Source organism: Alexandromys fortis, unplaced genomic scaffold, assembly GCF_014885135.2.
Source record: "Alexandromys fortis isolate MF-2015 unplaced genomic scaffold, M_Fortis_MF-2015_v1.1 scaffold_252, whole genome shotgun sequence".
Classification (NCBI taxonomy): Eukaryota; Metazoa; Chordata; class Mammalia; order Rodentia; family Cricetidae; genus Alexandromys; species Alexandromys fortis.
The window spans coordinates 1,054,610-1,064,784 of NW_026068127.1; the positions used below are offsets into that span (position 1 = coordinate 1,054,610).

General features: G+C 57.5%; 1 protein-coding gene across 3 annotated transcripts in view; it reads right to left on the reverse strand.

Moving 5' to 3' along the window:
- Dnmt3a (DNA methyltransferase 3 alpha) overlaps positions 1-8,261 on the reverse strand; it is a 109,960-nt gene extending 101,699 nt beyond the window's left edge. For 2 of the 3 annotated variants that reach the window (XM_050125871.1, XM_050125868.1), the window contains exon 1: positions 7,620-7,762. The gene's annotated coding sequence lies outside the window, so the exon portion shown is untranslated. Of the gene's footprint in view, positions 1-7,619; positions 7,763-8,136 lie in introns of those variants that run through there. The other variant, XM_050125869.1, reaches the window with a different exon arrangement.
- Between the last annotated feature and the right edge of the window lie 1,914 nt (positions 8,262-10,175).

Genomic DNA, 10,175 nt, shown 5'->3' on the forward strand with positions numbered 1-10,175 from the left:
GATTAAATCCTGATCACCAGGCTTGTCTTGCATGCATGTTTCTCCACCGAACTCTCTTTCTCTTTTTTTAAAAAAAGGTTTATTTATTTACTATGTATACAACATTCCTTCCATGTATGCTTACATGCCAGAAGAGGGCACCAGATCTCATTACAGATGGCTGTGAGCCACCATGTGGTTGCTGGGAATTGAACTCAGAACCTTTGGAAGAGCAGTCGGTGCTCTTAACCTCTGAGCCATCTCTCCAGCCCCCCCCTTTTTAAAAAATTTTTTTAAAGCATTGATTTATGGTTCTTTTGTTGTTGTTGTTTTCGAGACAGGGTTTCTCTGTAGCTGTGGAGACTGTGCTGGAACTAGCTCTTGTAGACCAGGCTGGCCTCGAACTCACCGAGATCCACCTGCCTCTGCTTCCCGAGTGCTGGGATTAAAGGCGTGCACCACCACTACCCGGCTTCTCTTTTTTATTTTGTTGTTCCTATAATATTTTTTTTATTGTTTTTCGAGACAGGGTTTCTCTGTGTAGCCCTGGCTGTCCTAGAACTCACTCTGTAGACCAGGCTGGGTTCTAACTCAGAGATCCGCCTGCCTCTGCCTCCCAAGTGCTGGGATTAAAGGTGTGCTTACCACCACCACCCCGCTCCATGGTCACCCACAAGCTTTCAAGTATGATTTTCCTTTGTTAGCAGACCTCTCAATCCCAACCTGCCTTTATCAGGATTCCTATTAAACTGGCTCTGCAAAAGCCCCGTGCCTGATGGTTCCTTGTAGGGACCTGCCTTTCAACAATTTCACAAAGCCTAGGCTGCTCTCAAATTCACTGTGTAGACAGAGAATGCCCTTGAACTCCTCCTGATCCTCCTGCCCAAATGTATGCACTACCAGGTCCAGCTTCAGGTTCTGTTTTGAGATGGGGGTCTCACTCTGGAGTCCAAGTAGGCCTTAGACTCTCAGCCGTTTTCCTGCTTCAGCCTCACCGGCTTGGCTTCTGTTAGTTATTTTTCACTCCTGACCCCCAGCCATGCTCCCAGGCCTGGCTTCCCATTGGCCCAGCTACTGAGGATGAAGCCTTCTACACTGCACTCTTTCCCTTCATTACAAGGGTTCTGAATAAAATACAGTTCTACCCCAATCCCTTTTATGAGTTAGGTATGAGTTTATTTGTTGTTGTCATTATAAGCATATTCATTTACATTTTTCTAAGAATACAAAAATATATGACAAAAGAAAGCCATATTCCCGAAGATAGGCTGTGTGTCTCCCTAAGAGGGAGATCTTTTCTATGCATCCACTAACCTATAAATGTGAATAATTAACTTTTTTTCTTTGAGATAAGGTGTTGTTACGTAGTCCTAGCTGGCCTGGAACTTACAGTATGGACTAGACTGGCCTTGAAATCACAAAAGATTTGCCTGCCTGTCTCTTGAATGCTAGGATCAAAAGTATGTGCAACCACACCTGAATTTTCTTCTCTTTAATTAAACTTGACCCACACGGTAGAAGACTCCCACAGCTGTCCTTTGACCTCCGCACGCTTGTCATGCTGTGTATAACACACACAACAAACAAAATAAAATAAAATTTTATAGAGTTTTAAAAAGTGAACTTAGAAAAGAGAGAAGGATGAATGTAGAGTTCAAGGCTAGCCTGGTCTACAAAAGACAAGAGTGCATTAAGCACACAGCAGTTCTGGGTAACCCAACAGCACCTCAACCAATAAGAATATCCTCACCAGCTCACATGCTTCAAGGGAATCTATGTAGCTCTCCCTTTATTTGTAAGTTTATCCTTGCAGACTCTGTATTAATCACACAGGTCCATTCCATCAGCAAGCCTCCTCTCCAAGGCGTCTGCCAGCTGGAATGTTAGAGGATGCCTCCACTTGGCATGGGGAGGGCACACTGTCTGGCACCTCCCAGAGTCCTTTGGGAAACAGAGAAGTCATGCTTCAAGGTCATGGCCATGCACAGACGTCTCAACGCAGTCCTCACCCAGGCAACAGCTCAGCCCACAAGCCTGACCCCTCAATCCCATCGGCACCATCCTAAGCATCTCATGCCACCTTTCAGAATTGTTCCTGGAACTCGCTGACCTGTCAGGTCCAAACTGTCTTCTGCACCAGCCTCAAGATTCCAGTACAATACCAGCACTGGGGCCAGATGCAGAGGTTCACATCTGCAATCCCAGCATTCTACAGGCTAAAGGGGGAAGATTTACCATAGGTATGGAGCTAGCCTAGGACAGAGCAAGACGCTGCCTCAAAAATCCAATCCAAACCAAACAGGAACACTAGGTTAACATTCATGAGACCCAACCCTAGTCCCACCACTGGCTATAAGATGGGCACCTGTCCATCCCATCTAGGCACCCAGACAGGCCAGTTAACAGGCTCAGATTTAAAAAAAATGACCTTGGTGTTTGGAACAGAGAGGCAGCATCAATAGCGATGACCACAGGAAAGAGAAAATGGGAAGCTGGTCCGGTATCTGAATAAGGTCAGGAAACCTTAGGGGTCAGAGGATCACAGCAGGACAGAGCAACAGTCGCTGCTGAAAAACAATCATACCATAGTCGGGTTCAGTTAGAGGGCCCTGTGCCCCCACTGACTGTGGAGCAACACCCACACCTGCTGGAGCTGGGCTAGCGGACTAGGTATTCCCTGGTATAGGGGAGGGAGGGGAAGGTGAGACCTCTGGGACACCAGAACAGGGACTTCTGCCTAAAATCCACAGGGCTGTAGCTATCAGTGGCAGCACTGGGGGACCTTGGCCTGCCCTTCCCTTTGTTGCCAAGACCCCCCTGGGGCTATGCAACTGGACTCTGGCCTTCCGGTCCTGAAGTCTGAGCTCTTAAGCCCCAGTCTGTGGAATGAAGAATAGAGATCCTGCACCACCTGGGCTCAGCTGGCCCAGCCTGCTCCTCCTACCCCACCCCCAGCAAGTGCAGGAACCCTCTCCCAAACTACTGGGAAGCCTTAGCCAAGATTCCAGCGCCTCCCAGGTCCTGATCCACCTCTCCAGGCATCTACCGCATTGCAACTGCCCCAAATGATCCCCCTCCTCCCCACTCCCTCACCCACCGAACATGTCACTCCTGGGCTGCCACTAGGTACTGCCCCTTCCTCCTAGAAGCCGTCTTCACCCCTCAGTTGGCAGTGACCTCCCTCCCCAGCACCCTGCAGCTGTTAATTAGTTGGGTACGCCACAATACAGCATCTCCTCAAAGTGGGCACAGGGCCGGGCTCACAGGAAATGCCCAGCAAATAAAATCTCAGGCAAGAGGAAGCAAACACAGAGGGAAAATGCTACCAGACTCAAGGCAGAGGATGAACAAAATGCTGGAGCTAACTCGAGGGACTGGAGGTGCTCGGCCAACCTGTTGACAAAGCCATTCGTGAGACAGGGACAGCCTGCCAAGATTTCTAAGCAGCGTCAGCAGCGCTCACCCAGGTTTGGTGAAAGAAGCAGGAAAGTGGGTGGGGCTTCTCAAAACACCCCCCTCCCAAGCAGACCCACATGCAGAGAGCAGGGACAGCAGCCCACACATTCACTGACCCTTAGCTAAGATGGTGACTCTGCCAATACATCCTGGGAGCCAGCAGCTACCCCCTCCTCACTCCAGGACTCTTGCTTACACAGCACTGAAGTCGGCTGTCTGACCAAACACAGACACACAGTGTGGATCCATCTGACCCACAGTTAGTGAAATGGAGGCAGCTCGGACATGGCACAGATCTCTCAGAAAAAGACTTGCACGTTGGGAACTCAATTTAATTTCTTAGGGGGAAATGTTATAATCACCAAGACAAAGCCAGATCCACACATCAGCCCAGGTACAAGAGAGGCTGAGGAAGGATGGCGACTTGAGCACAGGAGTTTGAGACCAGAGTGGATTAAGAGTGATTTCAAAAATAAAAGAAACTTAAGACAAATGACCCAAAATAAGTCCTTAAAGTTCCCAAAGTAGCCTCCTTATAATACCAGCACTTGGAAGGCAAAGGCTTGAAGATCAATTCAGGCCAGCCTTGACTACACAGCAAGACTCTATGGGGGGGGGGGGGGGAAGAAAAGGCACCTTGATGGATAAGCACCTGGTACCTTTAATTTACTACTAAAGTCCTTGCAGAAACCCAGCCTTGCTCCGACAGCTGATGGCTTCTGATATCCACCAGATACTAAAATGGAGGGAGAGACAACTCCCCCAAGGCCCACATCCTAGCTCTAACTTCTACAAGCCAAACACACTCAACCATCAGTGGGAAGAAGGCAGTGATGGAGACCCTAGGCCAGCAAACTGGAGGAGGTGGCAAGTGGTTAAGGGGCCCTTCTGCCTCAGGCCCTGGGTACAAGAGGCAGCCTTGAGAGGAACTGGGCATGGCCTCACCCAGATAGCCTCCAACCCAACTCCTAAGTGTCCTCAGGGCTCTCCTCCCACCCACGATCCTAAGGACTGGAGCATCACTGGTAACATCTTAGGAGGGGTCCACCCATCTGAAAGTCAAGGCTGTGCTGAGTCTCCCCTGGTGTCTGAGGGAATCTGGGAAAGAACTTGGATCTCCGGAGACTTGCGCCCTCCAGGTGGTCTATAAGCAGACAATGACCGCTGGAGTCACCGCCAACCACAGAAGGGATAAGAGAGCAACAACCTGGAGAGAGTGGGGCACTACCCTCATGGGAGCCCCACTAACGTCCAACAGAAGACCCAGAATACCCCAGAGGACAGATCACCTTCAGCTCATCTTGTTCTTCGCTGGCTGGTTGAGAAGAGGGATGGCAGAAAGGGTCATGAAAATGATCGCGAAATGTCCTTAAGGACTGAAGGACTTGTGAGATTGGACTGGGAGAGACCCTTGCAAATTATCCGCAGAGATCTCTACGCACACCTTGGGGAGAGCACCATGTGTGACGGCGGCACGGAAGCTGTGTTTTACACACTCAGCAGTCAGACCGACATACCATCCCGGCCCTCTCTGCCAAAGCCCAACCCCTGGCAGGCCCTTACTCTCTCCCACCTTCTCTAACTAAGAAGCCTTCTCCATCACCACTACTGTGAGGGGGCGGGGGACGACGCCAGAACAGCCTATCCCTATTCTGGGTCTGAAATTCCACCAGGAAACCTGGAGCCACAGAATTTTAAAGTTGGAATGGGGCCTTCAGGCGTCATCAACCCCCACCACAGAGGAATCCCGCCTGCAGACACACTGACAGATGGCCACTGGCGCCTCTCTAGGCTCCTCTAGCGCGGAAGGCACCCCTAGCATTTGGGATGTTCATTCCTTGAGTCTAAAGGGGATTCACCTTTCCTCAGGTGAGGCTCCAGGCAAGCACAAAAAAGCCTGGGCCACCACGAGCCCAGGAATCAGAAGCTGCAGACTGGATGGGGGAAGGGAGCTGAAGATAAAGCACCAGGAGGCAACAGGGCCTGCAGGAGAAGGGGCTTCACGAAAGTGCAGGCAGGTGCCAGACCTATGACACAATTCGGCCTGGGGCCCCTACCAACCCCTGCCCCCAGACACAAATGGACTCTCTGACATTATTACCTGTCAACAGCTCCACCAGGGCCTTAATGGGTCCCAGAACCAGAGGAGACTAGTCAGCTTGCCTAGAAGCCCACAGGAACTTCCACAACCCAACTATCCAAAGGCAAGTGACTGCCCTAACTACCTGCAAATGGCCCCTGACAACATAGGGGATAGTCCAAAGAGGGTCCGCCTGGCAGCTGGGCTTCCCAAATCCCACAGGCCAGTCCTAACACCCCAGCAACGCAAGAATAGCTCCCCAGGCTGCAGCTGTCACACCTGCCTGGGAGGGAGGAGGCACAGTGGAGCAGCACCTGATCCCTGAATCCCTGCGCAGCTTGCCCGCCCGCCTGCCCAGGAGGAGGTTCAGCCTCTGGCAGCCCTGGGTGAAACATGAAGACCTAACTGTCCCCAGGGGATGCTGATGGCAGTCTCTGGGCACAGCATCGAGGGGCAAGCTGGGTCACCCGGCTGAGAATACTCCTCCCCGAAGGCTCCTGTCCCCTCTAGTTTGAGAGAGTGCAGTTGTGCGGTCCCCAGCCTGCCCTTTCTCCCCAGCCCTGTGCAGGCCAGAACTGCCCAGCTGGGTGCAAGACGCCATCTTGGGTCAAGGTGCAGCCACGGAGGGCTCCCCTTGGGAGCCCGAGAAGGGACCCCTGAGAGCCAGTGGGAACCTATTCCCACTCAGGGTGCTCGCACCTACTCAGCTGGCTTTGCAGGAGAAGACGAGAGGAGGGGATGCAGAGACGGGGGAAGCAACTGAGGGGGGAGCGAAGGGAGAGGGTGCCCCTAAGAAGGCAGGCTCCAGGAAAGCAAAATGAAGTTTGGCAGCCATAGGGCCGCGGGCCCCGCGAAGAGGGGCTGGGGGAGGCCGGGGGCGGGCCCTGGACACTTGCCAGCTCGGTCCGCGCCAACGAGGAGGGAGGGCTTGACGGCCTGGAGTGGGGAGCCCGGGTGAGGGCGGGACACGGACCGCGGCCGGCGCCGCTCTGAGGCTCGGGGTCTCCTGAGGTGTGGGCAACGTGGGGACCGAGACCCCCGATCCGCAGCCTCCGCGAGGCCTCGTCCTTCACTGTGCAGATGCGAAGCTTTCAAGGACACGTCTACAGCGGCCCGGCGGGGGTGCGTGTGAGTGTGTGCAGGGGGAGTCTGCTGCAGGGGGCGACCCCGGCATCCCCACCGGAGTCGTTTCCAGCCTCGCCGCTCCCGCCCCCGCACCTTCCAGCCCTCCGCGGCCGGGCCCGGGGATCCTCGCCCACTCCCGCCCCGCCCCCACACTGCGGCGCCGCCGCTGCCGCCACCACCGCCGCCCCGCTCCCACGGCCCGCAGCGGGGGCAGGGAGGAGCCGGGCTCGACGTCCCCCCTCCACGCCGTTCCGCCTGGCCTCTGCGGGAGCGTGCGCCCCCCGAACGGGCACGCTCCCCAAGCGCGCGCCCCTCCCAGGCCCGCCGGCGCCCCGCACCCCCAAGCCACAGGTGGCCGCGGGAAGATCGCGAAGCCGCGCTCCCCGGCGCGGGCCCTGGCCGCCCCTCGGCCCTGCCGGGGGCCTCCAGGGTCCCCCCGCCGCGCGGGGCCTCCAGGCCCGGGGGAGGGGCGGGGCGGGGCGCGGGGCCCGGGTCGTGCCAGGCTGCCATTTTCTGCCGTGGCCACGGCGCTCTCCGGCCGCCCGCCCGCGCCCCCTCGGCCCCCCTCCCGCCGCCCGATTCCGGGTCGGGTCCGCGCCCCGCAGCGCACGGCTGCAGGCCCTGGCAGGGCCCCGGGGCGGGGGCAGAGCCCGGAAGGCGGAGGCGGCGGGGCCCTGCGGCAGCGCGCGTCGGGTAGCGCGCAGGCCGGCGGAGGCCCCCCGCGGCATTGTACGGACTTGAACTTGAGCCCGGGCCGGGCGGGGGCGCCGAGGGGCGTCCGCGGGGGAGGCGACGCGCAGGAGAGGGGCGGCGGGCGAGCCGCGGGGACATAAACAAACCCTCGGCCCGGGCCGTCCGCGCCCGCAGCGTCCGCCCCGCGCGCCGAGTTGCGGGGTCCGAGCCGCGCTCCCCATCGCCCCGCTGCGCCCTCCCGCCCGCCCACCCTCCCAACTCGGGGGCCGCGGGCCGTGCTGGTTACCGTATGGCCCGGCGGGTCGGGCGGCCCGGCTCGCCCTGCTGCCGCGGCGCCGCGTCCCGGCTCGTCCTCTGCTCGCGCCGCCGCCCGCGCCGCCTCCCGGCCCGCCCGCTGCCTGCCGCGCTCCCTCCCTCCGTCGCTGTCGCGCTCCCTCTCTCCGCCTCCTCCGCCGGGTCCCCCCCGCCCGCCCCTTCTCTCCGCCTTCCTCCTTCCCTCCCTCCGGCCGCCTGCCGCCCAGGCCTCCGCCCGCCACTCGCCCCCCGTGGCCGCGCTGGCTCCGGCCCCGGCGCTGCGGAGCCGCCCGGGAGACTTCACCGGGGGCCCCGGGGCACCGCGGCGGGAGTGGCGTGGGCGGCGGGCGGTCCTAGCGCCCCCGGCGGGAGGAGCGGGTTCGGGACCCCGCCGCGCCCCGGCCGCAGCGCTCCGGGTCGGGCACCCCGCCGGGGCTGAGCTCCCGGCCGCCCGGTGCCCCTCGGGTCGCCCCTGGCCTCAGCCTCCCCACCGCGCGGCGCCCCTCTACCTGGCGCAGCTTCTGCGCTGGGTCCCCGCATCCAGCACTGGCCGCAGGGACAGCGGCCCCTCCTCTCCCGGGCCGGTGTCAAGTGCCTCCCCCCCGCCGCCCGCGGAGCCCCCGGCGGCCTTCGCCCTGCAGTTCTCCCGACCTCCACCAGAGCCCACTGCGCTCTGCGCGCCTCAGCACTGGGGCTGGGGACAGCAGCGCCTGCCCAGCCGTGTCGCCACCCCCAGCCAGGTGCCGCGGTGGCCAGACGGCTGCACACCGCCAAGGTCGGAGAGCCTGGCGCCTCGAGGCCACCTTAGGGGCTCGAGCACCGTCGTGGGGTGGGCTGCCTAGAAGGGAGTGAGCTTCCCGTACCTTGATGTGTCCAAGAAGACTTGGGTGCCCTCAGGTGGGCTCTGGAAAGATCTGAAGAGGTGAGAGGTTGAACTAAATGACATTGGAGGCCCCTTCCAGCTGCCAGATTCTCTGCAGATCTGCACTAGACCTGGATCCCTCAAGGAGGGGGTGCTCTCAGGGTTCCGGCTCTGTAGTGCTCACATCTCCAGCAACCATCACTGGAGCTTGGCGCTGGATCTCCTGACTCCCAGCCTCCTCGGCTAGCTCCTCCCTCCCGCCACTGGACAGCCTCATCGGTCCGGACCTTCTGCTGTGCCCCAGTGTCCTGGGCTGTGCCTCCCACACCCATTGTCACATTTATTTCAATGCTGAAGCAGGTCCCCAAACAACACACCCTGCGTCCAAATCCAAATCCACAGCCCCTCCAAACGGTGCTCCCAGCTTGACTAAAACAAGGCTATTTAAGAGAAAGGCCTCGACTTCATCAAGAGTATTATGGCACTACCGCCAAGGAGCAGCCACCAGACATGACACGTTTCCCTTGTCCATGCCACCTCGTCAAGTGACCTGTATTGTCCCAATTTTCCAGTGAAGACTCAGGGTGAAACTTGCTGGTAGAGAATTTGCCTGATAATCACCAGGTCCTAGGTTCAGTCTTCAGTACCACAAATGAAAAGCCCATCCTGAGGCTGGAGAAATGGCTCAGCAGTCAAGAGCGCTGGTTGCTCTTCCAGAGGACCTGGATTTAATTCTCAGCACCCAGACTGCAGCTCACAACTGTCTGTAACCCCAGTTCCAGTTCCAGGGGACCCAATGCCTTGCTTCTGATGGCACTGAGTGCCACATGGTGCGCAGTCGTAGATGCAGGGAAAACATCCATGAACATTATCTTTTTTAAAAGCCTGTCAGATTGGGGAAATGGCAGAGCAAGAGTTAAGGCAAGGTTCATTTGACTCAGGTTGGCACATCACAGTGGCCCCCAAGACACCAAAACTGACCAAGAGGGCCAAATGGAAGTCTGTATTCAGTGCTGATGGTGATGTCACTGGGAGCCATAAAAGCACGTGACCTTGGATGTCTTTGTTGCTAGCTTCACGAGGCCCACATGCCGTTAGGGCGTTGCTGACCAGTGAGAATTCATGGGCTCCACTGTTGATTCTAGACACCCATGGATGTCTTCAGTACAGAGAGGTAGCACATCAATGCTGGATGATCCTCGGGGTTCAGCTCAAATAGGCTCTATTATAGTTTGAATATGAAGTGTCCCTCATAAAGGCTTGTACATTAAAGAGTTGGTCCTCTTCAGGTGGTTTGGGTTTTTGTTTTTGTTTTTTGTTTTGGTTATGTTTGAAACATGTAGCTCTGACTTCCTAGAACTCCCTATGTAGACCAGGCTGACTTCAAACACAAGGAGATCCACCTGCCTCTGCCTTTTTGGAGGTAACCTGCAGGAGGTAGGGCCTAGCTGAAGGAAGCATGCCACTGAGGATATTTCCTGAGAAGCTCTATCTTGCCCTGGCTGCTATCTGGTCCTTGTCCTGTTTCTGGACTGCTATGAGGCCGGCAGCCTCCTCTACCACCTGCACCTGCTACCATGTGTTCAACCTCACAGTTGGTCCGTGTGCATGGGCTAAGCCCCCAGAAACAGTGAGCCAAGGTACGCGTTTCCTCACTTAGGCTGAGTCTGTCAGGTACTAGCCACA